The 27,157-nt window shown below is 42.0% G+C and overlaps 1 non-coding gene across 3 annotated transcripts in view; it reads left to right on the top strand.

The window, feature by feature from the left end:
* Window positions 1-24,667, top strand: part of LOC110494013 — a 35,386-nt gene extending 10,719 nt beyond the window's left edge. The window contains exons 2-5 of one of the 3 annotated variants that reach the window (XR_002469226.2): window positions 19,284-19,328; window positions 19,493-19,628; window positions 22,665-22,764; window positions 22,977-24,667. This is a non-coding gene — a transcript (uncharacterized LOC110494013). The remainder of the gene's footprint in view (window positions 1-19,283; window positions 19,329-19,492; window positions 19,629-22,664; window positions 22,765-22,976) is intronic. The other 2 variants (XR_002469225.2, XR_005036995.1) reach the window with 2 other exon arrangements.
* Window positions 24,668-27,157: the final 2,490 nt, after the last annotated feature.

Genomic DNA, 27,157 nt, shown 5'->3' on the forward strand with positions numbered 1-27,157 from the left:
ATTTCACAGGTTCTAGCAATGGCACTAGCAACAGACGCTAACAGCTAATTGAAACCCGTTGTGACTCAGGGGTGGAAACCATTTGGCAGTGGACACTATTTGACATGGCAGGCCCTGTTATAAATAATGTGAATATCATTTTTTGTTTAAATATCCCACCCATTCAACTAGAACTATTCAAAATAAAGGGCAGGACCTTTGTTTTCTCTGTTCTCTAACCTGAACCTGCAGAGGCTGGCCAGTGAAGCAGAACGTGTCCAGTGAGACCATCCCTGGCACGACAGCATCAAGGTAACACTACTGGCCGCCTCGCTTTGCATTCCTGTTTCATAGGAATCTATGCAGTATTTTGTTTTTTTTACGTGTTATTTCTTACATTGGTACACAAGGTAATCTTTGGTTTTATTACATACAATCGGGAGGAACTACTGGATATAAGACGTCAACTCACCATCATTACGACCAGGAATACGACTTTCCCGAAGCGGATCCTGTGTTTTGCCCACCATCCAGGACAATGGATCGGATCCCAGCCGGCAAACCAAAACAACGACACTGTAAAAGGGGCAGACGAAGCGGTCTTCTGGTCAGGTTCCGGAGACGGGCACATCGCGCACCGCTCCCGAGCATACTACTCGCCAATGTCAAGTCTCTTGACAACAAGGTTGATGAAATCCAAGCAATCAAATGTCGACCGCATTATCTACCAAGAGAATTTTCTTTGATTATAATCACAGCTGTATATATTCCCCCCCAAGCAAACACATCGATGGCCCTGAATAAACTTTATTTGACTCTATGTAAACTGGAAACCACATATCCTGAGGCTGCATTCATTGTAGCTGGGGATTTTAACAGGGCTAATCTTAACACAAGACTCCCGAAATTCTATCAGCATATCGATTGTGCTACTAGGGCTGGTAAAACCCTGGATTATTTTTATTCAAACACTCCGTGACGCATATAAGGCCCTCCCCCACCCGCCTTTCGAAAATGCTGACCACGACTCCATTTTGTTGCTTCCAGCCTATAGATAAACTAAAACAGGATGCTCCTGCGCTCAGGTCTGTTCAACGCTGGTCCGACCAATCTGATTACCCGCTTCAGATTTCTTCGATCACGTGGATTGGGATATGTTCCGCATTGCGTCAAACAACATTGACGAATACGCTGATTCGGTGAGCGGGTTTATTAGCAAGTGCATCGGCGATGTCGTACCCACAGCAACTACTAAAACATTCCCAAACCAGAAACCGTGGATTGATGGCAGAATTTGTGCGAAACTGAAAGCGCAAACCACTGCTTTTAACCAGGGCAAGGTGACCGGAAACATAACCGAATACAAACAGTGTAGCTATTCCCTCCGCAAGGCCATCAAACAAGCTAAGCGACAGTATAGAGACAAAGTAGAGTCGCAATTCAATGGCTCAGACACAAGAGGTAGGTGGCAGGGTCTACAGTCAATCATGGACTACAAAAAGAAAACCAGCTCCTCGAGAACCAGGATGTCTTGCTCCCAGACAGACTAAACAACTTCTTTGCTCGCTTTGAGCACAATACAGTGCCACTGACACTGCCCGCTACCAAAACCTGCGAACTCTCCTTTACTGAAGCTGACGTGAGCAAAACATTTAAACGTGTTGACCTTCGCAAAGCTGCAGGCCCAGACGGCATCCCCAGTCGCATCCTCAGAGCACGCGCAGGTGTGTTTACAGACATATTCAATCAATTCTTATCCCAGTCTGCTGTTCCCACATGCTTCAAGAGGGCCACCTTTGATCATGTTCCCAAGAAAGCTAAGGTAACTGAGCTAAACAACTACCGCCCCGTAGCACTCACTTTCGTCATCATGAAGTGCTTTGAGAGACTAGTCAAGGACCATATCACCTCCACCCTACCTGACACCCTAGACCCACTCCAATTTGCTTACCACCCCAATAGGTCCACAGACAACGCAATCGCAACCATACTGCACACTGCCCTAACCCATCTGGACAAGAGGAATACCTATGTGAGAATGCTGTTCATCGACTACAGCTCAGCATTTAACACCATAGTACCCTCCAAACTCGTCATTCCACCCTGGGTCTCGACCCCACCCTGTGCAACTGGGTACTGGACTTCCTGACGGGCCGCCCCAGGTGGTGAGGGTAGGTAACAACATCTCCACCCCGCTGATCCTCAACACTGGGGCCCCACAAGGGTGCATTATGAGCCCTCTCCTGTACTCCCTGTTGACCCACGATTGCGTGGCCATGCACGCCTCCAACTCAGTCATCAAGTTTGCAGACGACCATCTGTACCATCACTCATTCATATATATTTATGTACATATTCTTCATCCCTTTACACTTGTGTGTATAAGGTAGTTGTTGTGAAATTGTTATGTTAGATTACTCGTTGGTTATTACTGCATTGACGGAACTAGAAGCACAAGCATTTCACTACACTTGCATTAACATCTGCTAACCATGTGTATGTGACAAATACAATTTGATTTGATTTGACTGTAACACACCCTACCAGTAGACTGTCTGCATTTGTAATGTATAAAATATTCAGCAGGGGGTCATGATACTAAGCACATCCCCTATTGATGTATTGATTATATCAACAGTAAATGTTCACCCAACCATCATTATACACATTATACACAAGTCATCAATGACCTCCTCACCGCTGCTAATACTGGTGCCCTCAACATCCTGATTCTGACTTGATCTAGGTGCCCCCTTTCACACTGTGAGCCATCATATCCTACTCAGCAGGCTGGAGGGTCTGGGTGTTGAGGGCACTGTAGTCTTCTGGCTACAATCCTACCTCACCAACCGGACCTTCTACATCTCCCTCAATGGCCACATCTCAGACTCACTGCAGTTACACTGGGTGTGCCCCAAGGTTCTGTGCTGGGCCTCTTACTCTTTACCATCTACATCCCCCTTTGGTCAGATCCTCTGTCACTTCAACCTTAACTTTCACTGCTATGCTGATGACACCCAGATCTACCTAGGTACCAAATCCCTCCTCAACCCACATTGAATCATGCCTCTGCAATAAAAACCTGGATGCAACAAAACTCAACAGTGCTATGTGTTTTGTTTATCTGCAGTGAATCCCATGATTCCCATGCCAGAGTGAGTGATGTATGACTATGACTAGGAATGAAAGTAACTTTCAATAGATTCCCTGGTTTTCCTGAAATCCCGGTTGGCAGTAGCCCGGCATCAGGAGGAAATAAGCAGGAAATCCGGAATCCTCCAACCGGGATTTCTGGAAAACCAGGGAATTAATTGAAAGTTCCCGGAATATTGCAACCTTAACCATGACATTATTACCAAAGAGTTTAAACTATGCTAACATGCTAACTTAAAGTGACTGATGATACAGACATGGAGACTTTTTTATAACGATGCATCAAAATTGAATTTATGGTCTCCATGTTATGAGTCTGATAAGGGATTATGCCGCACATAAAAACATTTTGAACATTGTTCTTTAATCAAAACTGTTATAAAAGAGATTCCAGTGTACTAGCTACTCATTAACAATGTAGACATTCTTTCTTATTGTGGCCTATTAAAATTACAGGGGAAACGCCTACGCCAAAGTCCATAACACTCCCAAATAACACTATACAACCAAAGGCACATTTTAAGCCTTTTGAATGGAATACATAACTTACTCGGATGCATTTATGGAGATGCCCTTGTTGGTAGTTCTGAGTAGATTAGGTGTCTAGATGGAATGGGCAGACATTGGGCAGATTTTTCTGTACAGCACTTTGAGATATCAGCTGATGTACAAAAGGGCTATATAAATACATTTGATTTGATTTGCTAAAACGGAACTCCTCCTCATAGGCACCAAATCCATCCTCACCAAAGTTGGTACCCTCATCATTGACGAAACCACTGTCTCTTCCTCCCACCAGGCGCGCAAGCTTGACACCATCCTGGACTCCACCCTCTCCTTTGACCACCACATCCAGCAGACTGTCAAATCCTTATTATTTAACCTCTGCAACATTGCTAAAGTCAGGTCTCCTCCCGTCTCGACTACTTTACTCTCAGGCTTCAACTTAAGCTCCCTCTATAAGCTCCAAATGGTTCAGAACTCCGTTTTTTTAAAACCTTTATTTAGGCAAGTCAGTTAAGCACAAACTTAACTGACTTGGGCCGTTATTTTCAATGACGGCCTAGGAACAGTGGGTTAACTGCCTGTTCAGGGGCAGAACGACAGATTTGTACCTTGTTAGCTCGGGGATTTGAACTTGCGGTTACTAGTCCAACACTCTAACCACTAGGCTACCCTGCCGCCCATGAACTCCTGTCTCCCTGTCTCCCACTAGATTGAATACAAGATCCTCCTCCTGACCTACAAAGCTCTCCACCACCTTTGCCCCCCCTTCTTCTCCCCTAGCAACCCACATGCTCACTCTGTTCCACCACAGCAGGACATCTGGTTGTCACCAAGTCCAAGCTTCATAGCTTCAGTGACAGGGCTTTTTCAAGGGTTGCTCCATGGCTCTGCTCCATGGCTCTGGGCCTGGTTGCATAAAACACCATTAATGTTAACAGTGCTGCCAACTCTCACGCATTGGGCATGAGACACATGCACTTGACCCTCTTCTCACGCTCACTTGCCACACCTCCTATTTCTCACATATTGAAACAAGTACTGCTTTTATCAAGTGTATCAATCCGCAACTTTTCAACTGTGACTCTAAATTATTTTGAAATTGGAGCCTGATATTCTACATCACAAGCATTGTAACTTCAGCAGCTTCGTGATTGCTCGTGCTGTAAACACAGTCCAGTTCAAAGTGAACAGCACAGATCCATTTATTGCAATTATTTGTATATAGGCCTACTGCATCTCTGATTGGTTATTCCACAACGCAGGGAGTCAGGAAGCAGGTGCAGAAGGTGAGTTTAATAATAATAAACATGACGATAATACAAAACAGGAGATGCATACTACACGTAACCAAAAAAAACAATACTGCCTGATGACAGAAGCTACTAAGGGCTATATGAAGGGAGAGTAATCAGGGTGGTGATGACGTCCAGGTGTGTGTAATGATGGGGAGCAGATGTGCACAATGGTTGCCAGGTGTGCACAATGTGGGTTGCCAGGACTGGTGGTTAGTAGACCGGCGACGTCAAGCTCCGGAGGGAGGGAGCAGGAGTAGTCATGACAGCTGGCATTCGCAGATTCTGCTGTTACGATCCTCAAGTTACCGGTAGGTAATAGGCTACACCAGGCAACCTTTTCCATTTGGAGTGCCAATTTTCTTACCATTTATACCGATCTGCGTGCCAGTTATAATTTTCATATGCACATTTTCGTGTAACAGTTTCAATTAATTTACAATAAAGTCTTTATGTCTCAAAATCATTAACATGTGGTTAATCAAAATTCTAAAACTTCCATTGCCATTGACAACTATGTAAAAATAGCCTACATAAAGACAACAAATAAAAACCTTGCAGCCTGCAGGTAGAAAATATCCTGCTAAAAGCAAATATCATATAAATCACAAATCGATTCGCATGGCTTGTCTGCAAGGAACTTGAAACAATGTATCAACTATTAACTTTTGGGTCCAGCATGAAGCTCACACTAGTAACTTGCAACATTGGATAATATATTCTGGGCCCTCTATTTGCATCAGGGATAATAAGTAATCAGGTAGGCCTATTTTATGACGTTTCCAGCATTACTATTTTTTCACTTTCACGCTGAGTGGTTATCAAAAGAGAGCTGGAAAGATTTTTCAAATAGGCTACATTGAGGAACTATTGTCATTCTCAATGGATCTAAAAACAGACTTTGTTTACTTGTTGTTTGAGGTGAAGAAAAATGTACTTTTGAGAAGCTTTGCTCTGGTGGTAAGTTTTATATTGTTTTAGTTTTTTATTTCACCTTTATTTCACCAGGTAGGCTAGTTGAGAACAAGTTCTCATTCACAACTGCGACCTGGCCAAGATAAAGCAAAGCAGTGGGACGCAAACACAGAGTTACACATATGGAATAAACAAACATACAGTCAATAACGCAATAGAAAAAAAGTATATATACAGTGTGTGAAAATGAGGTAAGATAAGGGAGGTAAGGCAATAAACAGGCCATTGTGGCGATATAATTACAATTTAGCAATTAAACACTGGAGTGATAGATGTGCAGAAGAGGAATGTGCAAGTAGAGATACTAGGGTAAAAAGGAGCAATAGAATGTGTAACAGTATGGGGATAAGGTAGTTGGATGGGCTATTTACAGATGGGCTATCTACAGGTGCAGTGATCTGTGAGCTGCTCTGACAGCTGGTGCTTAAAGTTAGTGAGGGGGATATGAGACTCCAGCTTCAGTGATTTTTGCAATTCGTTCCAGTCCTTTGCAGCAGAGAACTGGAAGGAAAGGAGGCCTAAGGAGCATTTGGCTTTTGGGGTGACCAGTGAAATATACCTGCTGGAGCGCGTGCTACAGGTGGGTGCTGCTATGGTGACCAGTGAGCTGAGATAAGGCGGGGCTTTACCTACCAAAGACTTATAGATGACCTGGAGCCAGTGGGTTTGGCAACGAATATGAAGTGAGGGCTAGTCAACGAGAGCATACAGGTTGCAGTGGTGGGTAGTATATGGGGCTTTGGTGAAAAAACAGATGGCACTGTGATAAACTGCATTCAATTTGCTGAGTAGAGTGTTGGAGGCTATTTTGTAAATGACATCGCCGAAGTCAAGGATCGGTAGGATAGTCAGTTTTACGAGGGTATGTTTGAGCATGAGTGAAGGATGCTTTGTTGCGAAATAGGAAGCTGATTATAGATTTAATTTTGGATTGGAGATGTTTAATGTGAGCCTGGAAGGAGAGTTTACAGTCTAACCAGACACTTAGAATATTTGAACAACTATAAATACCTAAGTCAGAACCGTCCAGAGTAGTGATGCTGCGATCAGTTGAAGAGCATGCGTTTAGTTTTACTTGCATTTAAGAGCAGTTGGAGGCCACAGAAGGAGAGATGTATGGCATTGAAGCACATCTGGAGGTTAGTTAACACAGTGTCCAAAGAAGGGCCAGAAGTATACAGAATGGTGTCATCTGCGTAGAGGTGGATCAGAGAATCACCAGCAGTAAGAGCGACATCATTGATGTATACAGAGAAAGGAGTCAGCCTGAGAATTGAACCCTGTGGCACCCCCATAGAGTCTGTCAGAGGTCCAGACAACAGGCCCTCCAATTTGACACACTGAACTCTGTCTGAGAAGTAGTTGGTGAACCAAGCGAGGCAGTCATTTGAGAAACAAAGGCTGTTGAGTCTGCCGATAAGAATGTGGTGATTGACATAGTCGAAGGCCTTTGCCAGGTCGATGAAGACAGTTGCACAGTATTGTCTCTTATCGATGGCTGTTATGATATCGTTTAGGACCTTGAGTGTGACTGAGGTGCACCCATGACCAGCTCGGAAACCAGATTGCATAGCGGAGAAGGTACAGTGGGATTCGAAATGGTGGGTGATCTGTTCATTAACTTGGCATTCGAAGACCTTAGACATGCAGGGTAGGATAGATATAGGTCTGTAGCAGTTTGGGTCTAGAGTTTCGGCGGATCATTTTAGAAAGAGTGGGTCCAGATTTTGCAGCTCTTTCAGGACATCAGCTATCTGGATTTGGGTGAAGGACACATGGGGAAGGCTTGGGCATGTTGCTGTGGGGGTTCAGAGCTGTTGACCGGGGTAGCCAAATTCTCAATTATTGTGGATTTATCGGTGGTGACAGTGTTTCCTAGCCTCAGTGCAGTGGACAGCTGGGAGAAGGTGCTCTTATTCTCCATGGACTTTACAGTGTCCCAAAACTTTTGGTAGTTTGTGCTACAGGATGCAAATTTCTGTTTGAAAAAGCTAGCCTTTGCTTTCCTAACTACCTGTGTATATTGGTTCCTAACTTCCCTGAAAAGTTGCATATCGCAGGGGCTATTCGATGCTTATGCAGTAGGCCACAAGATGTTTTTGTGCTGGTCAAGGGCAGTCAGATCTGGAGTGAACCAAGGGCTATATTTGTTCCTGGTTCTACATTTTTTGAATGGGGCATGTTTATTTAAGATGGTGAAGAAAGCACTTTTAAAGAAAGACCAGCTATCCTCTACTGATGGAAAGAGGTCACTATCTTTCCAGGATACCTGGACCAGGTCCGTTAGAAAGGCCTGCTCGCTGAAGTGTTTTAGGGAGCTTTTGACAGTGATGAGGGGTGGTTGTTTGACCGCAGACCCATTACGGACGCAAGCAATGAGGCGGTGATTGCTGAGATCCTGGTTGAAGACAGCAGAGGTGTATTTAGTGGGCAGGTTGGTTAGGATAATATCTATGAGGGTGCCCGTGGTTACAGAATTGGGCTTGTACCTGGTTGGTTCATTGATCATTTGTGTGAGATTGAGGACATCAAGCTTAGATTGTAGGATGGCCGTGGTGTTAAGCATGTCTCAGTTTAGGTCACCTAACAGCACGAGCTGTTAAGTTAAGACAATCAGAAATCATATCAGATCCCAAAATGGCCACATTTTTGGCCTACATTTGCGCGCAGGTCAGATAGCTTAGGCCTACCTCTATGCATAATTAGATGCGCGTCTTTACTCAACATTGACAGGAGCACTACAAACAAAAGGCAATGAATAAATTGACAAATCATAAATGGAATGAAAAAACAAACTAGTTCCTCACAAGTGTACCGTAGCATAGGTTGTTGTGGTAACAACGTGTCGGCTACAACAATGATAACAGTAAAAAACTATAATAATATAAACTGCTCAAAAAAATAAAGGGAACACTAAAATAACACATCCTAGATCTGAATGAAATATTCTTATGAAATACTTTTTTCTTTACATAGTTGAATGTGCTGACAACAAAATCACACAAATTATCAATGGAAATGAAATTTATCAAACCATGGAGGTCTGGATTTGGAGTCACACTCAAAATTAAAGTGGAAAACCATACTATAGACTTACATCAAAGTTGGATCATGTCCTTAAAACAAGTCAAAATGAGGCTCCGTAGTGTGTGTGGCCTCCACGTGCCTGTATGACCTCCCTACAACGCCTGGGCATGCTCCTGATGAGGTGGCGGATGGTCTCCTGAGGGATCTCCTCCCAGACCTGGACTAAAGCATCCGCCAACTCCTGGACAGTGTGGTGCAACGTGGCGTTGGTGGATGGAGCGAGACATGATGTCCCAGATGTGCTCAATTGGATTCAGGTCTGGGGAACGGGCGGGCCAGTCCATAGCATCGATGCCTTCCTCTTGAAGGAACTGCTGACTCACTCCAGCCACATGAGGTCTAGCATTGTCTTGCATTAGGAGGAACCCAGGGCCAACCGCACCAGCATATGGTCTCACAAGGGGTCTGAGGATCTCATCTCGGTACCTAATGGCAGTCAGGCTACCTCTGGCGAGCACATGGAGGGCTGTGCGGCCCCCCAAAGAAATGCCACCCCACACCATGACTGACCCACCGCCAAACCGGTCATGCTGGAGGATGTTGCAGGCAGCAGAACGTTCTCCACGGCGTCTCCAGACTCTGTCACGTCTGTCACATGTGCTCAGTGTGAACCTGCTTTCATCTGAAGAGCACAGGGCGCCAGTGGCGAATTTGCCAATCTTGGTGTTCTCTGGCAAATGCCAAACGTCCTGCACGGTGTTGGGCTGTAAGCACAACCCCCACCTGTGGACGTCGGGCCCTCATACCACCCTCATGGATTCTGTTTCTGACCGTTTGAGCAGACACATGCACATTTGTGGCCTGCTGGAGGTCATTTTGCAGGGCTCTGGCAGTGCTCCTCCTGCTCCTCCTTGCACAAAGGCGGAGGTAGCGGTCCTGCTGCTGGGTTGTTGCCCTCCTACGGCCTCTTCCACGTCTCCTGATGTACTGGCCTGTCTCCTGGTAGCGCCTCCATGCTCTGGACACTACGCTGACAATACCCAGCAAACCTTCTTGCCACAGCTCGCATTGATGTGCCATCCTGGATGAGCTGCACTACCTGAGCCACTTGTGTGGGTTGTAGACTCCGTCTCATGCTACCACTAGAGTGAAATGCACCGCCAGCATTCAAAAGTGACCAAAACATCAGCCAGGAAGCATAGGAACTGAGAAGTGGTCTGTGGTCACCACCTGCAGAACCACTCCTTTATTGGGGGTGTCTTGCTAATTGCCTATAATTTCCACCTGTTGTCTATTCCATTTGCACAACAGCATGTGAAATGTATTGTCAATCAGTGTTGCTTCCTAAGTGGACAGTTTGATTTCACAGAAGTGTGATTGACTTGGAGTTACATTGTGTTGTTTAAGTGTTCCCTTTATTTTTTTGAGCAGTGTATTAAATGCATTAACAGAAATTGCCATAACCAAACAAACATTGTAGATCAGAAATGATGGTAAGTGTACTACTGGTGATACTGGTGTGCCATTGCCACGGCCTCCAATGGATTAGTCCACTGAGACAGGCGTGAATCAGACAGGTGTCTTATTTGCCATAATTAATATATATATATATATATATATATATATATATATATATATATATATATATATATATATATATATATATATATACACATATATGCAGTGCCTTCGGAAAGTATTCAGCCCCCTTGACATTTTCCATGTTTTGTTATGTTACATCCTTTTTCTAAAATGAATTAAATATTTTTTCCTCAGCAATCAGACACAATACCCCATAATGACAAAGCGAAAACAGTTTTTTATACATTGTTGTATAAAAAAATACCTTATTTACATAATTATTCAGGCCCTTTGCTATGAGACTTGAAATTGAGCTCAGGTGCATCCTGTTTCCATTGATAATACTTTAGATATTTCTACAGCTTGATTGGAGTCCACCTGTGGTAAATGCAGGTCTCACAGTTGACTGCACATATCAGATCAAAAACCAAGCCATGAGATGGAAGGAATTGCCCATAGAGCTCCGAGACAGGATTGTGTCGCGGCACAGATCTGGGGAAGGGTACAAAACATTTCTGCAGCATTGAAGGTCCCCTAGAACACAGAGGCCTCCATCATTGTTAAATCGAAGAAGTTTGGAACCACCAAGACTCTTCCTAGAGCTGGCCGCCGGGCCAAACTGAGCAATCGGGGAAGGGCCTTGATCAGGGAGGTGACCAAGAACCAGACGGTCACTCTGACAGAGTTCCAAAGTTTCTCTGTGGAGATGGGAGAACCTCCCAGAAGGACAACCATCTCTACAGCACTCCACCAACCAGGCCTTTATGGTAGAGTGGTCAGACGGAAGCCACTCCTCAGTAAAAAGGCACATGACAGCCTACTTGGAGTTTGCCAAAAGGCACCTAAAGACTCTCAGACCATGAGAAACAAGATTTTGGAAGAAACCTGGCACCATCCCTATGGGGAAGCATGGTGGTGGCAGCATCATGCTGTGGGGATGTTTTTTCAGTGGCAGGGACTGGGAGACTAGTCAGGAGTGAGGCAAAGATAAATGGAGCAAAATACAGAGAGATCCTTGATGAAAACCTCAGGACCTCAGACTGGGGTGAAGGCTCACCTTCCAACAGGACATCGACCCTAAGCACACAGCCAAGACAACACAGGAATGACTTCGGGACAAGTCTCTGACTGTCCTTGAGTAGTCCAGCCAAAATCCTGACTTGAACATCTCTGAGATCTGATAAATAGCTGTGCAGCAACTCTCCCCATCAAAGCTGACAGAGCTTGAGAGGATCTGCAGAGGTAATTGGGAGAAACTCCTCAAATGCAGGTGTACCAAGCTTGTAGCATCATACCTAAGAAGACTCAAGGCTGTAATTGCTACAAAGTACTGTGTAAAGGGTCTGAATACTTATGTAAATATGATATTTCAGTGTTACATTTGTTATACATTTTTAAAAATGTCTAAAAAAACAGTTTTTGCTTTGTCACTATGGGATATTGTATGTAAATTGATGAGGCAGAAAAAAAGAATCCATTTTAGAAAAAGGCTGTAATGTAACAAAACGTCGAAAACGTGGTCTGAATACTTTCCGAACGCACTGTGTATTTGCGACTGCTCGACCAAAAAAATCTTGGTCGACCAACCAGTGTGTAGTATTGCAAGAGCTTTAAAACAGAAAAATTCTCTCAGTCTCATGTCAAAATGTGTAGAACCCCACATTTTTCTTTTTGCCCAATGGCAAAAAGTATGTGAACTCTTTGGAAATACCTGGATTTCTGAATAAATTGGTCATAAAATCTGATCTGATCTTCATCTAGGTCACAACAATAGACAAACACAGTCTGCTTAAACTAATAACACACAAGCAATGTTACGTTTTCATGTCTTTATTGAACACACCGTGTAAACATTTAGTGCAGGGTAGAAAAAGTATGTGAACCCTTGTATTTAATAACTGGTTGACCCTCTTTTGGCAGCAATGACTTCAACCAAACGTTTTCTGTAGTTGCGGATCAGACCTGCACAACAGTCAGGAAGAATTTTGGACCATTCCTCTTTAAAAAAACTGTTTAATTTCACCAATATTCATGGGATGTCTGGTGTGAACTGCTTTCTTGAGGTCATGCCACAGCATCTCAATCATGTTGAGGTCCAGAAGACGTATTTTCTTCTGTTGAAGCCATTCTGTTGTTGATTTGCTTCTGTGTTTTGGGTCGTGGTCCTGTTGCATCACTCAACCTCTGTTGAGCTTTAATTGGCGGACAGATAGCTTAACATTCTCCTGCAAAATGTATTGATAAACTTAGGATTTCATTTTTCCGTCGATGATAGGGTTGGATTCTGGGTGAAACTTTGAACATTCTTATACTCAGAAGTATAGGAACATTAGTTACAAAAGAGACATGAGCGGTGCCATAATGAAGCTTGGGAGGGGCTGTGTGCAGGAAACACGATCGCATGTGGCAGTACTGATAAGGGGAGAAACCATTGAAAGCTCATATCACTTCCTGCTTAGCAATAATTATGCAATGTTTAGCAATAAGGAGGAGGGTCCATCCAAAGTGGGGTATGAATACTACCACGGGGGAAGCCATGTCTGTTTGAATTACAGCTGTGTCGACCCTTTGCGAAGAATTAAACTTGGTTAAGCTTCTCTAGTGTCCGTGAGTTATTTACTCTGAAAATTAGAACTTAACAATAGCAAGCTGTCCAAGGTCCTGAGGCAGCAAAGCAGCCCCAAACCAGGATGCTTCCTCCACCATACTTTACAGTTGGAATAAGGTTGATGTTGGTGTGCTGTGCCTTTTTTTCCTCAACACATAGTGTTGTGTGTTCCTTCCAAACAACTCAACTGTAATTTCATTTGTCCACATAATATTTTGCCAGGAGCGCTGTGGAACCTTCAAGTGCACTTTTGCAAACTGCAGACATGCATCAATGTTTTTTTGGACAGCAGTGGCTTCTTCCGTGGTGTCCTCTCATGAACACCATTCTTGTTTAGTGTTTTTACGTATCGTAGACTCGTCAGAGATGTTAGCATGTTCCAGAGATTACAGTCTTTAGCTGACACTAGGATTCTTCTTAACCTCATTGAGCATTCTGCGCTATGCTCTTGCAGTCATATTTGCAGGATGGCCATTTATAGGGAGAGTAGCAACAGAGCTGAACTTTCTCCATTTATAGACAACGAGCCTACCAGACAAGCTAAACTACTTCTATGCTCACTTCGAGGCAAATAACACTGAAACATGCATGAGAGCACCAGCTGTTCCAGAAGACTGTGATTACGCTCTCTGCAGCCGAATTGAGTAAGACCTTTCTTTAAACAGGTCAACATTCACAAGGCCGCAGGGCCAAACGGATTACCAGGACGTGTAATGCAAGAATGCGCTGAGCAACTGGCAAGTGACTTCACTGACATTTTAAACCCCTCCCTGTCTGTTATTTCACTGCTGCTCTTTAATTACTTGTTATTTTTATTTCTCATTCTTATTCATATTTTTTTGAACTGTATGGTTGGGGGCTCGTAAGTAAGAATTTCACTGTAAGCATTACATATTTCACTTAGCATGTGGCTAATAAAATGTTATTTGTCTTACCGTGGACTGATGAATATCAAGGCTTTTAGAGATACTTTTGTAACCCTTTCCTGCTTCATGAAAGTCAACAATTCTTAATCTTAGGTCTTCTGAGATCTCTTTCGGCATGGCTCACACAGGCAATGCTTCTTGTGAATAGCAAACTCCAATTTGTGAGTGTTTTTTATAGGGCAAGGCAGCTCCAATCTCGTCTCATTGATTGGTCTCCAGGTTAGCTGACTCCTGACTCCAATTAGCTTTTGGAGAAGTCATTAGCATAGAGGTTCAGATACTTTTTACAACCTGCACTGTGAATGTCTCAATGATGTATTTGAGATATAGACCATCATTTGTGTGTTATTAGTTTAAGCACACTATGTTTGTCTATTGTTGTGACTTAGATGAAGATCAGATCAAATTTGATGACCAATTTATGCAGAAATCCAGGTAATTCCAAAGGGTTCACATACTTTTTCTTGCCACTGTACATAAAGCTGATACTGATGTTGGCATTTCTAGCTAATATCGGCAGATTGAGATATGCTTACCGGTATATTGTGACTCCCTACATCCGACCTGTGATTTAAATTATTATTTTTTTTATTCCACCCTGTTCATGGGCCAAAGCGTTGGAACATATGTAGAATTGCAGGAAATTAGCTTTGTTTTTTTTATGAAAGGAGCACAATCCATGGAAAAGTTAGCTTGCTAGTTAGCTAGCTATTCTGTAAGCTAGCTTGACATGCTAGAAAGTAATTGAAACAAGTTGAGAAAAAAGTAACTTCAAGAAACGTGTTTAATTATCTTCTGAAGAAATTTGGTTGTCCTGTCTTTATTATAGAAGTTATATTTTGCTATCTCACAAAACAAATGCGATCTCTGTGACGAGACCTTTAGTCAGTGAATTAAGCTGTCTCCATTGTAAATACTATTTTTGTCATACATGCCTTCAAAATACCGTAAACGCCCTTAAGTATTCCCTTACCTAAAGAAATATTTGAGGTGCTCTATGCAAATTATTACCTAAGGTACTGTAACCAGGCCCTGGAACTCCCTTTGACTCTGAGTCCATCACCACCTTTCAGTTCCACCTAAAGCCTTACCTCTTCACCATAAGCCCCCCCCCCCCCCCCCCACCATGGCCTACTCATAAGCCATGGTGGGGAAATACCCCCCACACACACACACACTCTCTCTCCCGTACACACTCTTCCATACACATATATTTTTTTTTTACAATCCTTGTGGGGAACAAACAATTGATTCCCAAACCTAACCCTCGACACCAAACCCCTAACCCTAACTCCTAAACCTAACCCCTAACCTTAATTCTAACCCTAATTGTATCCCTAACCTATCCCCTAAGCCTAAAATAGCCTTTTAATGTGGTGACCGGCCAAATGTCCCCACTTCTCCAGGACTTCTGGTCCCCACAAGGATAGTAAAACCAAGAACACCCCCACACACACAACACCTGCTTGTTCACTCATAGACTGACACATCACACTCTTACCCTTCCTTGAGCTCTACCCCCCTTCTCTTTGTTTCACATGATTTTTCTCCCTGCTTTTTAGTCTGCCATTGTTTTCTTTGGATATCTGTTGTTTTGTTTTGTTTCTACAATTGTAAAGTGACTTTGGGTCCTTGATAAGCACTTTATAAGTCCCATGTATTCTTCCTCTTCTTCTTCTCATCAGATTCCATGCCCCTTATTCAAAGGTTTACCACCATGTCTGTTTACATCCGCTGGAGGCCAATAGTACTATTTCCTAGTGTTGGGTTCTACATTTTGAACATTGAGATATTAAATGAATGAGAAAGAAGCATAGAATCAAAGGACAAAGTTAAGGGTTCTCTGTAGAATGACAGATAGCTGTGGAATGTGTTGGGGGACGGGAGCAGAGCACCGTGTTGATATAGGGAAGACAGATGGATATCTGTGGATCAGGAGGCGAGGGGTGAGGTCAGCTCCCCTTAAGGGAGCAATCAGGGTCAGTATCTGGTTGCCTTTTTTCTCTTGGGAATAAACAAAGGATTGGAGAGAAGGAGTGTTTTAAGTAGGATGTTTATAACCAATGGAGAGAAATATTTTGCTGTCTGATTACAGCTGTACAGAACCTTTGGTGAAGAATTAAAATTGGTTAAAGCTTCTCTAGTGTCCGTGGGTTATTTACTCGGAATAATAAGAACCTAACACTAGTAATCTACTCAGATTTGCAAAGTTTAGAATGCGCTATCCCATGCCACACTGCATCATCAATCATCCATCTTTATACACAGTCAGTCATTATTACAGCCAGGGTGTTCTGAGATCACAGGGCAGATTACGGAGCTCAAGGATGAGCTAGTTCGACAGTGCTGGGCTGGGATAGCTGGAGCTGTAACTGGCTGTGCGGACTAAATTAAATTACATTTTGTTGGACACATATTTATCAGATGTTATTGCGGGTGTAGCGAAAAGCATGGCCAGCTCAGCCGGGGGGAGCACTGCTGAGTCCTACACACATTGACATTCCACTTTTCCACATGGTTTGGTCCATTAGCTCATTGAGGTAGGACAGGCCCTGTGGACTCATCCCCCATCCTCCCTCCCTCCCTCCCCTCGCCACACCACCCCACCCCAGCCCTCCCAGCTGCAGTGACTCCCTCTGTGAGCCTCACCACCACTGGCTCGCTCTCTGTGTATGAACCAGCATAGCTCACAAGTAACAACTCTTCCCATCCTTATGCACCAATAAAAAAGGAGTTTGGTTGGATGATTCAGTGGGTTTTACCACACTGTTGTATTGTATGAAATACAGGGGTGTAGTTTGTGGTGTTCCTTCATGACAGCAGGACAGTTTGTTTAGATGAGTATTTCCAATTTATTTTATACTTGTTGAGGGAGTATGGTCGTTAACTCTGGTTACCCTATTATAAGATTCTGACAAACTTAGGGTTGTAAAGGGAGCGTATATTACTGGAAACTTTAGAAGTTTACCAGTAAACTACCAGACGTTTGGTAACTTTCAAGTTTTTATTTCATTTTATCAGATTACATCTAGGGGCCTTTTTAGATATTCCAGATAATCACAGGTGTCTGTAATTATTTCTGGTCCTCTGTATGGCCTTATCACATGTAAAATATATAATATAGGCCAAATAAAATAAAATGACAAAGCTGTAAAACATTATCCTAAATATAAACCATCAACTTAGTGAATACCGTTGGTGTTCAATGTGAGGTTTTCAGCGTTAAAAATACTATACATTTTTTGACATACTTTTATTTATTTTACTATCTCAATATGTCTTTGTTTTAAATGTTTTGGCGTCAAACTGGTGGCAGTTGTGAAAAAGTCAATAGTTGGAAGAGTTGCTTGGTTCATTGAAAATATTGCCATTGTTGACTGGATGCTTTTAAAAATTGATTAGGCTATTTTCACTTGTACTATATGGTCTATCCACTAGAAACCCAAGGTCAATATGGACACATACAAAAAATGACTACTATAAATGAATACATTTTTATAAATTACCAAAGTTACCATAGATTGCCAAAATTACTTACGATTCCAGATCTTTGGTAAATTACAGTTAGCCTTGCAACTCTAGGCCAACTTGTCGTCATCCATGTTATACAGATGAAGTCAGAAGTTTACATACACTTAGGTTGGAGTCATTAAAACTTGTTTTTCAACCACTCCACAAAATCCTTGTTAGTAAACAACAGTTTTGGCAAGTCGGTTAGGACATCTACTATGTGCATGACACAAGTCATTTTCCAACAATTGTTTACAGACAGATTATTTCACTTATAATTCAATGTATCACAATTCCAGTGGGTCAGAAGTTTACATACAAAGTTGACTGTGCCTTTAAACAGCTTGGAAAATTCCAGAAAATGATGACATGGCTTTAGAAGCTTCTGATAGGCTAATTGACATAATTTGAGTCAATTGGAGGTGTGCCTGTGGATGTATTTCAACGCTTACCTTCCAGCTCAGTGCCTCTTTGCTTGACATCATGGGAAAATCAAAAGAAATCAGCCAAGACCTCAGAAAAACAATTGTAGACCTCCACCTCGGCAATTTCCAAACACCTGAAGGTACCAAGTTCATCTATACAAAATATAGAATGCAAGTATAAACACCATGGGACCAAGCAGCAGTCATACACATTCTGTCTCCTAGAGATGAACGTACCTTGGTGCGAAAAGTGCAAATCAATCCCAGAACAACAGCAAAGGACCTTGTGAAGATGCTGGAGGAAACAAGTACAAAAGTATCTGTATCCACAGTAAAACAAGTCCTATATCGACATAACCTGAAAAGCCGTTCAGCAAGGAAGAAGCTACTGCTCCAAAACCGCCATAAAAAAAGCCAGACTACTGTTTGCAACTGCACATGGGGACAAAGATCTTAATTTTTGGAGAAATATCCTCTGGTCTGATGAAACAAAAATGGAACTGTTTGGCCATAATGACCATCGTTATGTTTGGAGGAAAAAGGGGGAGGCTTGCAAGCCGAAGAACACCATCCCAACCGAAGTACGAGGGTGGCAGTATCATGTTATGGAGGTGCTTTGCTGCAGGAATGACTGGTGCACTTCACAAAATAGATGGCATCATGAGGCAGGAAAATGATATGGATATATTGAAGCAACATCTCAAGACATCAGTCAGGAAGTTAAATCTTGGTCGCAAATGGCTCTTCCAAATCGACAATGACCCCAAGCATACTTCCAAAGTTGTGGCAAAATGGTTTAAGGACAACAAAGTCAAGGTTTTGTAGTGGCCATCACAAAGCCCTGACCTCAATCCTATAGAAAATTTGTGGGCAGAACTGAAAAAGCGAGTGCAAGCAAGGAGGCTTACAAACCTGACTGAATTACACCAGCTCTGTCAGGAGGAATGGGCCAAAATTCACCCAACTTATTGTGGGAAGCATGTGGAAGGCTACCCAAAACGTTTGAAGTTAAACAATTTAAAGGCAATGCTACCAAATACTAATTGAGTGTATGTAAACTTCTGACCGACTGGGAATGCGATGAAAGAAATAAAAGCTGAAATAAATAATTTTCTCTACTATTATTCTGACATTTCACATTCTTAAAATAAAGTGATGATCCTAACTGACCTAAGACAGGGAAGTTTTACTTGGATTAAATGTCAGGAATTGTGAAAAACTGCATTTAAATGTGTTTGGCTAAGGTGTGTGTAAACTTCCGACTTCAACTGTATATCTGTTTTGTTTTGCTCTCTACCAGGAGTGGAACATGACGTATTATGATTCCAAGGCAGAGCTAGACTATGTGAGTAGAAAGGGAAAAGCTCATTTCTACACATCCTCTCTCATTTGTTGATAAAGCTTTTGAAATCTGCTGAAGAATGAAGTGGTAGTAATATTGTGTGTGTGTGTGTGTGTGTGTGTGTGTGTGTGTGTATGTATCTACGTGTGTACATGTGTTGTTATCAGTACTCCCTGCAAGATGGTGATGGGGAAACAGTGAGCCCTCCACTACAGGTGGAGTTTCTGTATGACGCTAACTTCAAAAATAAGGTCAACTACTCCTTCACAGCCGTTCAGATCCCCACAGACATCTACAAAGGAGGTGAGTTTCGCATTCGTGCAATGGACAGTGAATATCTTGTTATTATGTTATTTAGCAGTCATTTGCTGCTCAGTTGAGACTATGGCCCTGTACACACTTGGGTAGTACAACTGATTTACAACACATTTGACACAATGGTTGTGAAACAACAAATATTTTGGCAGAGAGTTTGTCTCCTCAATAATGTTTGTGGTAATTTTTTGGGTGCAGAAAAACTTCATACCATGCTTTGTATGCTTTGTGTGTGAAAAGGGCTAGAGTGTTTTTCAATCCTAATTTAGACAGGTGGAAAGTATTAGGTTTACAAGTTAGTAGAGGGGAGAATAGCAGTGCTTGACTTGGACTCAAATAGGTACCGGTACTGTTTACCGGTGCCGGTACTGTTTATATTTAGGTGCAGGGGCTCCACAATTCTTTTGAGCTAATATTCTATAAGAGGAATAGGAGCTCAAGCAGCACAAAATTTGAGGTGCTTGTACTCCTCTCCATGGAGCTCCTGCCCATGTCAAGCACTGGAGAACAGGTATGTTAAACAAGTGGAGGTATTATGCACTTAAGAGACTGCAACACTACAGCCGCACCATGCTCCTTCACAGGTACAGAGCCTATAAAATGCCTACACCCCCCTAAACTTTCCTCACATTTTGTTGCGTTAAAAGGTGTGAATGAAATAGATTTAGTTGTATTTTTTTTTGGCATTGCTCTTCACAAAATACTATTGTAAAAGTCAAAAGAAAATTCTACACAATTTGACAAATTAATACAAATTAAATAACAAAAATATAGTCGTTGAGTAAGTATTCATGCCCTTTGTTTATGCAAGTCTAAATTAGTTCAGAAGTCAAATTTTGCCTAACAAATAACATAATAAATGATATGACTCACTCTGTATTTTTTTATGACTACCCTCTTCCTCTGTCCCCCATACATACAACATATGTAAGGTCCCTCAGTCAAGTATTGAATTTCAATCACAGATTTAACTACAAAGACCAGGGAGCTTTTCGAAAGCCTCATAAAGAAAAGGGCAGTGATTGGTAGATGGGTACCAATAATAAATCAGACATTGAATATATCTTTAAGCATGGTCAAGTTAATAATTATGCTGTGGATGATGTATTAAATCACCCACACACATCACAGATACAGCCTTCCTTCTGAACTGAGCTGCAGGAGAGGAAGGAAACTGCTTAGGCATGTAACCATGTCACCAAAACATTATAAATAACATGGATCAATGGACAATAATGACCTAAATGAAAGAATGAAAAGAAGAATACAAATACACAAAACATGCATCTGTATGCAACAAGGCACTAAAGTAATACTGAAAATGCAAAGCCTTATGTTTGGGGAAAATCCAACACAGCACATCACTGAGTAACTGCAACCTTATTTTCGAGCATGGTGTAGTTGCATCATGGTATAGGTATGCTTGACATCGGCAAAGACTGGGGAGTTTTTCAGAATGAAAAGAAACAGGATGGAGCTAAGCACAGGCAAAATCCTAGAGGAAACCTGCTTCAGTTCACTTTACACCAGACACTGAAAGAGGAATTCACCTTTCAGGTGAACAATAACCTACAATATATATACAAAAAGATATGGACACCCCTTCAAATTACTGGTTTTGGCTATTTCAGCCACACCCATTGCTGACAGGTGTATAAAATCGAGCACACAACCATGCAATCTCCATAGACAAACATTGGCAGTAGAATGGCCTTACTGAAGTGCTCAGTGACTTTGAACGTGGCACCAACAAGTCAGTTTGTCAAATTTATACCCTGCTATAGCTGCCCCTGTCAACTGGAACTGCTGTTATTGTGAAGTGGCAACGTCTAGGAGCAACAATGGCTCAACCGTGAAGTGGTAGGCCACACAAGCTCACAGAACGGGACCGTCGAGTCCTAAAGCACGTAGGACATCAAAAACGTCTGTTCTAGGTTGCAACACTCATTACCAAGTTCCAAACTGCCTTTGAAAGCAATGTCAGCACAATAACTGTTTGTCTGTGAGCTTCATGAAATGGGTTTCAATGGCCGAGCAGCCGCACACAAGCCTAAGATCACCATGCGCCATGCCAAGCATCGGTTGGAGTGGTGTAAAGCTCGCCGCCATTGGACTCTGGAGCAGTGGAAACGCGTTCTCTGGAGTGATGGATAAAGCTTCACCATGTGGCAGTCTGATGGACAAATCTGAGTTTGGCGGATGCCAGGAGAACACTCCCTGCCCCAATGGATAGTGCAAACTGTAAAGTTTGGTAGAGGAGGAATAATGGTCTGGGCTGTTTTCATTGTTTGGGCTATGCCCCTTAGTTCCAGTGAATGGAAATCTTAACACTACAGCATACAATAAACAATCTAGACGATTCTGTGCTTCCAACTTTGTGGCAACAGTTTGGGGAAGGCCCTTTCCTGTTTCAGCATGACAATGCCCCTGTGCACAAACCGAGGTCCATACAGAAATGGTTTGTCGAGATTGGTGTGGAAGAACTTGACTGGCCTGCACAGAGCCCTAACGTCAACTCCATCGAACAGCTTTGGGATGAATTGGAACGCAGATTGCGAGCCAGGCCTAATTGCCCAACATCAGTGCCGACCTCACTAGTGCTCTTGTGGCTGAATGGAAGCAAGTTCCCACTGCAATGTTCCAATATCTAGTGGAAAACCTTCCAAGAAGAGTTGAGGCTGTTATAACAATAAAGGGGGGACCAACTCCATATTAATGCCCATGATTTTGGAATGAGATGTTCGACGAGCAGGTGTCCACATACGTTTGGTCATTTAGTGTATCTGGACATTAAAATACTTTCTGGACTTCCCTTTCTATTTTTTTTTACCAGGGCCTCTGGTACTGCACTACTGTATGTAGGGAATAGGATACCATTTGGGATGCACTCGCTGAGTTTCTAGCTATAAACCTGATTTATTTATCATTTCTAGGCAACAATGAAGTACCTTACCATGATATTTTTTCCATTATATTTTTTCCACATGCCTGCAAGCGTGTCTCATGATACCTGTCCCCCCTCAGGAGTGGCAGTGTGAGCGGCCTCACTTTGAAGCTGATCAAGTCATCAGTGATGGAGATGTTGGACACTCTGTCTGATGACGACTATGTCAACGTGGCCAGGGTGAGTGTGTCTGTGATAGTGTGGTAGTTACTGTAGTTACACCTGGGATTGACATTTCATTGGTTATACATTTGTTTTTTTGGAGAATTCTATTTCATACTATTTTTATAGGTATCAGCACAAAACATGTTGCACAACCTTAAACAACACAGCAATCACTCATATGAACGGGTATTCATTTGTTCATAACCAATTTCCTCCTTCACTAACAGTCTTTATCTCTTGCTGTCTATCTCGCCTGCTCTCTCACTGTCTTTATCTCTTGCTCTCTATCTAGCCTGCTCTCTCATTGTTGTTCCTCAATCCCATTTCTGCTCTGTCATTCTCTCTCCTTTCTTGTTTCAGTTTAATGAAAAGGCAGAGGCAGTGGTCCCTTGCTTCAAACACCTGGTCCAGGCCAACGTTCGCAACAAGAAGATCTTCAAAGAGGCTGTAAAGCTCATGCAAGCTAAAGGCACCACAGACTACAAGTCTGGTTTCCACTTTGCCTTCAATCAGCTACTAAACGTGAATGACTTCAAGCTCAACACTCTGAACGACCGCATTCTGTACGAGTGATGCCCAATTCTTTAGGGCTTCTACTATTAAATAGACAAGGACATTTTCGAAAGAAACTGTGTGTGCTTGCAATTTTGTGTTTTGAGCAAACACATGAAGGACATTTAATTACAGATAACAGGCCAACCAGCAGAACATTTAAGAGTGGCTCTCAATGACTCCGCGATGCATCGTGCATAAGAACAGCCCTTAGCCGTGGTATATTGACCATATATTGCCTTATTGCTTAAATATACTTTACAGTTACAGTATCAACCTTGCCTTGCTCTAAATCACCCTGTGCGTTAGTTAACATATGTGCACCTGGGGATAAGAAAAGGCTGAGCATATAATGCCTTTCGATTGCAAACAGCAGTAACTACACATTTGGTCAAAATTTAGACCGAAATCAGACTCTCTTTTTATCCCCCTCCAACTCTCTCTCTCTGCTCTCCCTCTAGGTTTCTATTTTGAGACCAGCTCCATCTGTGCCATAATGATTAACACTAGTGCCTCTTACACAGCTGATCCTGGGTCAGCCAGTTCTGCTGGCACAGCTTCCTGGAATTGTTGTTTACCGGACACTGACTAATCCATATCCTGGCCATCTGCCCAAGATTGTTGAACAACTTTCTGGAAGCCCATTTTCTCTAGAGTAGCTACTAACCACACGTCTTGTCTGGGGAAGAGGTTCCAGTGGGCGAGTTCGTTTTGCGCAGTGGTGGAAAAAGTAAACTACCCAATTTTTATACATGAGTAAAAGTAAAGATACCTTGATAGAAAATGACTCAAGTAAAAATGAAAGTCACCCAGCAAAATACTACTTGAGTAAAAGTCTAAAAGTAATTGGTTTTAAATATACTCAAGTATAAAAAGTAAATGTAATTGCTAAATATAAAATGTATCAAAAGTAAAAGTAAAAGTATAAATAATTTCACATTCTTTATATTAAGTAAACCAGACAGCATCATTTTCTTGTTTATGAAATTTATGGATAGCCAGGCTCACACTCCAACACTCAGACATCATTTACAAAATGAGGCATTTTTGTTTAGTGAGACCACCAGATCAGTGGCAGTAGGCATGACCAGGGATGTTCTCTTGATAAATGTGTGAATTGGACCATTTTCCTGTCCTGCTACTTTCGGTTTAGTTTGCTGCTATTGTTATTGTTTGCTTGGGACAGCGTTTCCTCTCCTTGTGCGCAGTCGTCCGTGTCACCTCGTGTTTTGTACAGATGACTCAAAGCAGTCAATGGAAGAAGGCCATCTTTGTACAACATTTGTCAGCTACATGATTTTTTTAAATCTCTAAATGTTTATATATGATATTTGGTGATTAAATGCTATTGATATTTTTCTCTTCAGCTCTTTGTGATTTGTGTTCCTTTGATTTAATGCTATTGTGGTGTGCAGTGTATTTGATAACTTCTGTTTTATAGTACTGTGAGTTTTATGACTAACCTCCACAATTGAAATATTATACACACACACACGCACACAGACACACACAGACACACACAAGCACACACACACACACACACACACACACACACACACATACACACACACACACACACATACACAATGTACAAAACATTAAGGACCCCCCCCCCCCGTTTCCCTTAGAACAGCAAGGTGTCAAAAGCATTTGACAGTGATGCTGGTCCATGTTGACTCCAATGCTTCCCACAGTTGTGTCAAGTTGGCTGGATGTCCTTTGGGTGGTGGACCATTCTTGATACACACGTGAAACTGTTGAGCGTGAAAAATACAGCAGCGTTGCAGTTCTTGACAAGAACCTACTACCAGAACCCATTCAAAGGCACTTAAATAGTTAGTCTTGCCCATTGACCCTCTGAATGGCGCACATACACAATCCGTCTCAAAATCCTTCTTTAATCTGTCTCCTCCCCTTCAGCTACACTGATTGAAGTGGATTTAATAAGTGACATCAATAAGAGATGATAGCTTTCACATGGATTCACCTGGGCAGTCTATGTCATGGAAAGAGCAAGTGTCCTTAATGTTTTGTATACTCAGAACATACATACATACATACATACATACTCAGAATGGCAGACTAAGGCCTAGTTTTCTGTGACATTTTAAAGGCAGAAAGTATGAATAGGAAGGCCCCACTCACACACCCACACACCCATGAAGAAGTTTTACTTACACTCACACATGGAGCACAAAGAAGAACGAACAGAGAAAAATTGATGTTGCCTTAGAAAATAAGACAAAGAAAAAATTAATTGGGACTGGAATTTATTAAAATAATAATTAAAGGTTAAATATGTTGAATGTTAAAGGTTGACTTAAGTAATATAGTAAAATGATTAAGGATGAGATGTTGGTTTTAAGGTACAGTATATTTGGACTATGTCTATTAGGCTTGGAGGATAAGGTCTTAGGTTGATAGTGATATGTTAGAATGTAGAAATAAGAGGATGGTGGGATGTTGGATGTTTAAGATCCGGTAATAGAGTTAGGTTAGAGTTAGATTAGAATTGAGTGAAATTAGAATAGTAAAGGGAATAATAAGTGTTAATGTTTCAAACTAGTAATGGTGATGATATGTAGCTAAAAGTATATTAAGGGTGCAAGCTTGACTGAGAACAACCCTAGCCAGGTTAGACTGTTAGGAGGCAGGAAATCCTGTGGGTGTGAGGGGGGGAGGAGCTTGTGGTTTTAGAAAGCCTAGGGTGACGGTAAAAGTGGGGGTTAGTGGGTGGCTGAAAAAATAGTTTGCAGATGCAAGTGCAAAAATAGGTGTTAGGCAGAAAATAATGATAGATAGGGTTGGGGCTAGGACCACAGATACAGTGCATTCGGAAAGAATTCAGATCCCTTCACTTTTTCCAGATTTTGTTGTTACAGCCTTATTGTAAAATAGATTAAAGAAAGACATTTCCTCATCCATCTACCCACAATATCCCATAATGACCAAGCAAAAACTGTTTTTTAGAAATGTTTGCAAACTGAAATATCACATTTACATAATTAGTTAGACCCTTTACTCAGTACTTTGTTAAAGCACCTTTGACAGCGATCACAGCCCGAGTCTTATTGGGTATGACGCTACAAGCTTGGGGTCTGAATACTGTTAAACAAATATATTTTAGATTCTTCAAAGAACTCCTTCAAGACAGTTGGAAAAGCATTCCTCATGAAGCTGCTTGAGAGAATGCCAAGAGTGTGCAAAGCTGTCACCAAGGCAAAGTGTGGCCACTGAAGAATCTAAAATCTATTTTAATGTGTTTAACACTTTTTTGGTTACTACATGATTCCATGTGTTATTTCATAGTTTTGATGTCTTCACTATTATTCTACAATGTAGAAAATAGTACAAATAAAGAGTACTAATATATATATATATATATATATATATATATATATATATATATATACACACACACACATACATACACACGCAGCATGCAGATCCTGTATCCTAGATGGTAGCATGTCAAGTCGTTTGTGACTAGTAGTTTTTAAACTATATGTTTATGGTGGAGCAAATCAACACTTTCCTTGTTGTCTGGTACAAATTATTTTGTTTTGCTGGTGTAAAGACCGCGGGTAATTTTTTATTCGCTATTTGCACTTCCCTATTCGAAGTTTACCAAAGTAAAACCCTCTCTCTGGCTGGCCTGGGTGCAATCCTCTGCTTTCCCTCCGCGGATAGTCTCGTCAAAACTGCTCCTCTTCGCTCTCCACCTGGCTGTCAGCAGCAGCTCAACAATCCCCAACCCGTTCTCTCAATCTACTCACACACGGGTGCACTATGGAACGCCGTTTGGGTCTGAAAGTACGTGGTCAAAGCGCGATCTTTTTAATGCTACGTGTGTAAA

Source organism: Oncorhynchus mykiss, chromosome 17 (genome assembly GCF_013265735.2).
Source record: "Oncorhynchus mykiss isolate Arlee chromosome 17, USDA_OmykA_1.1, whole genome shotgun sequence".
Lineage (NCBI taxonomy): Eukaryota > Metazoa > Chordata > Actinopteri > Salmoniformes > Salmonidae > Oncorhynchus > Oncorhynchus mykiss.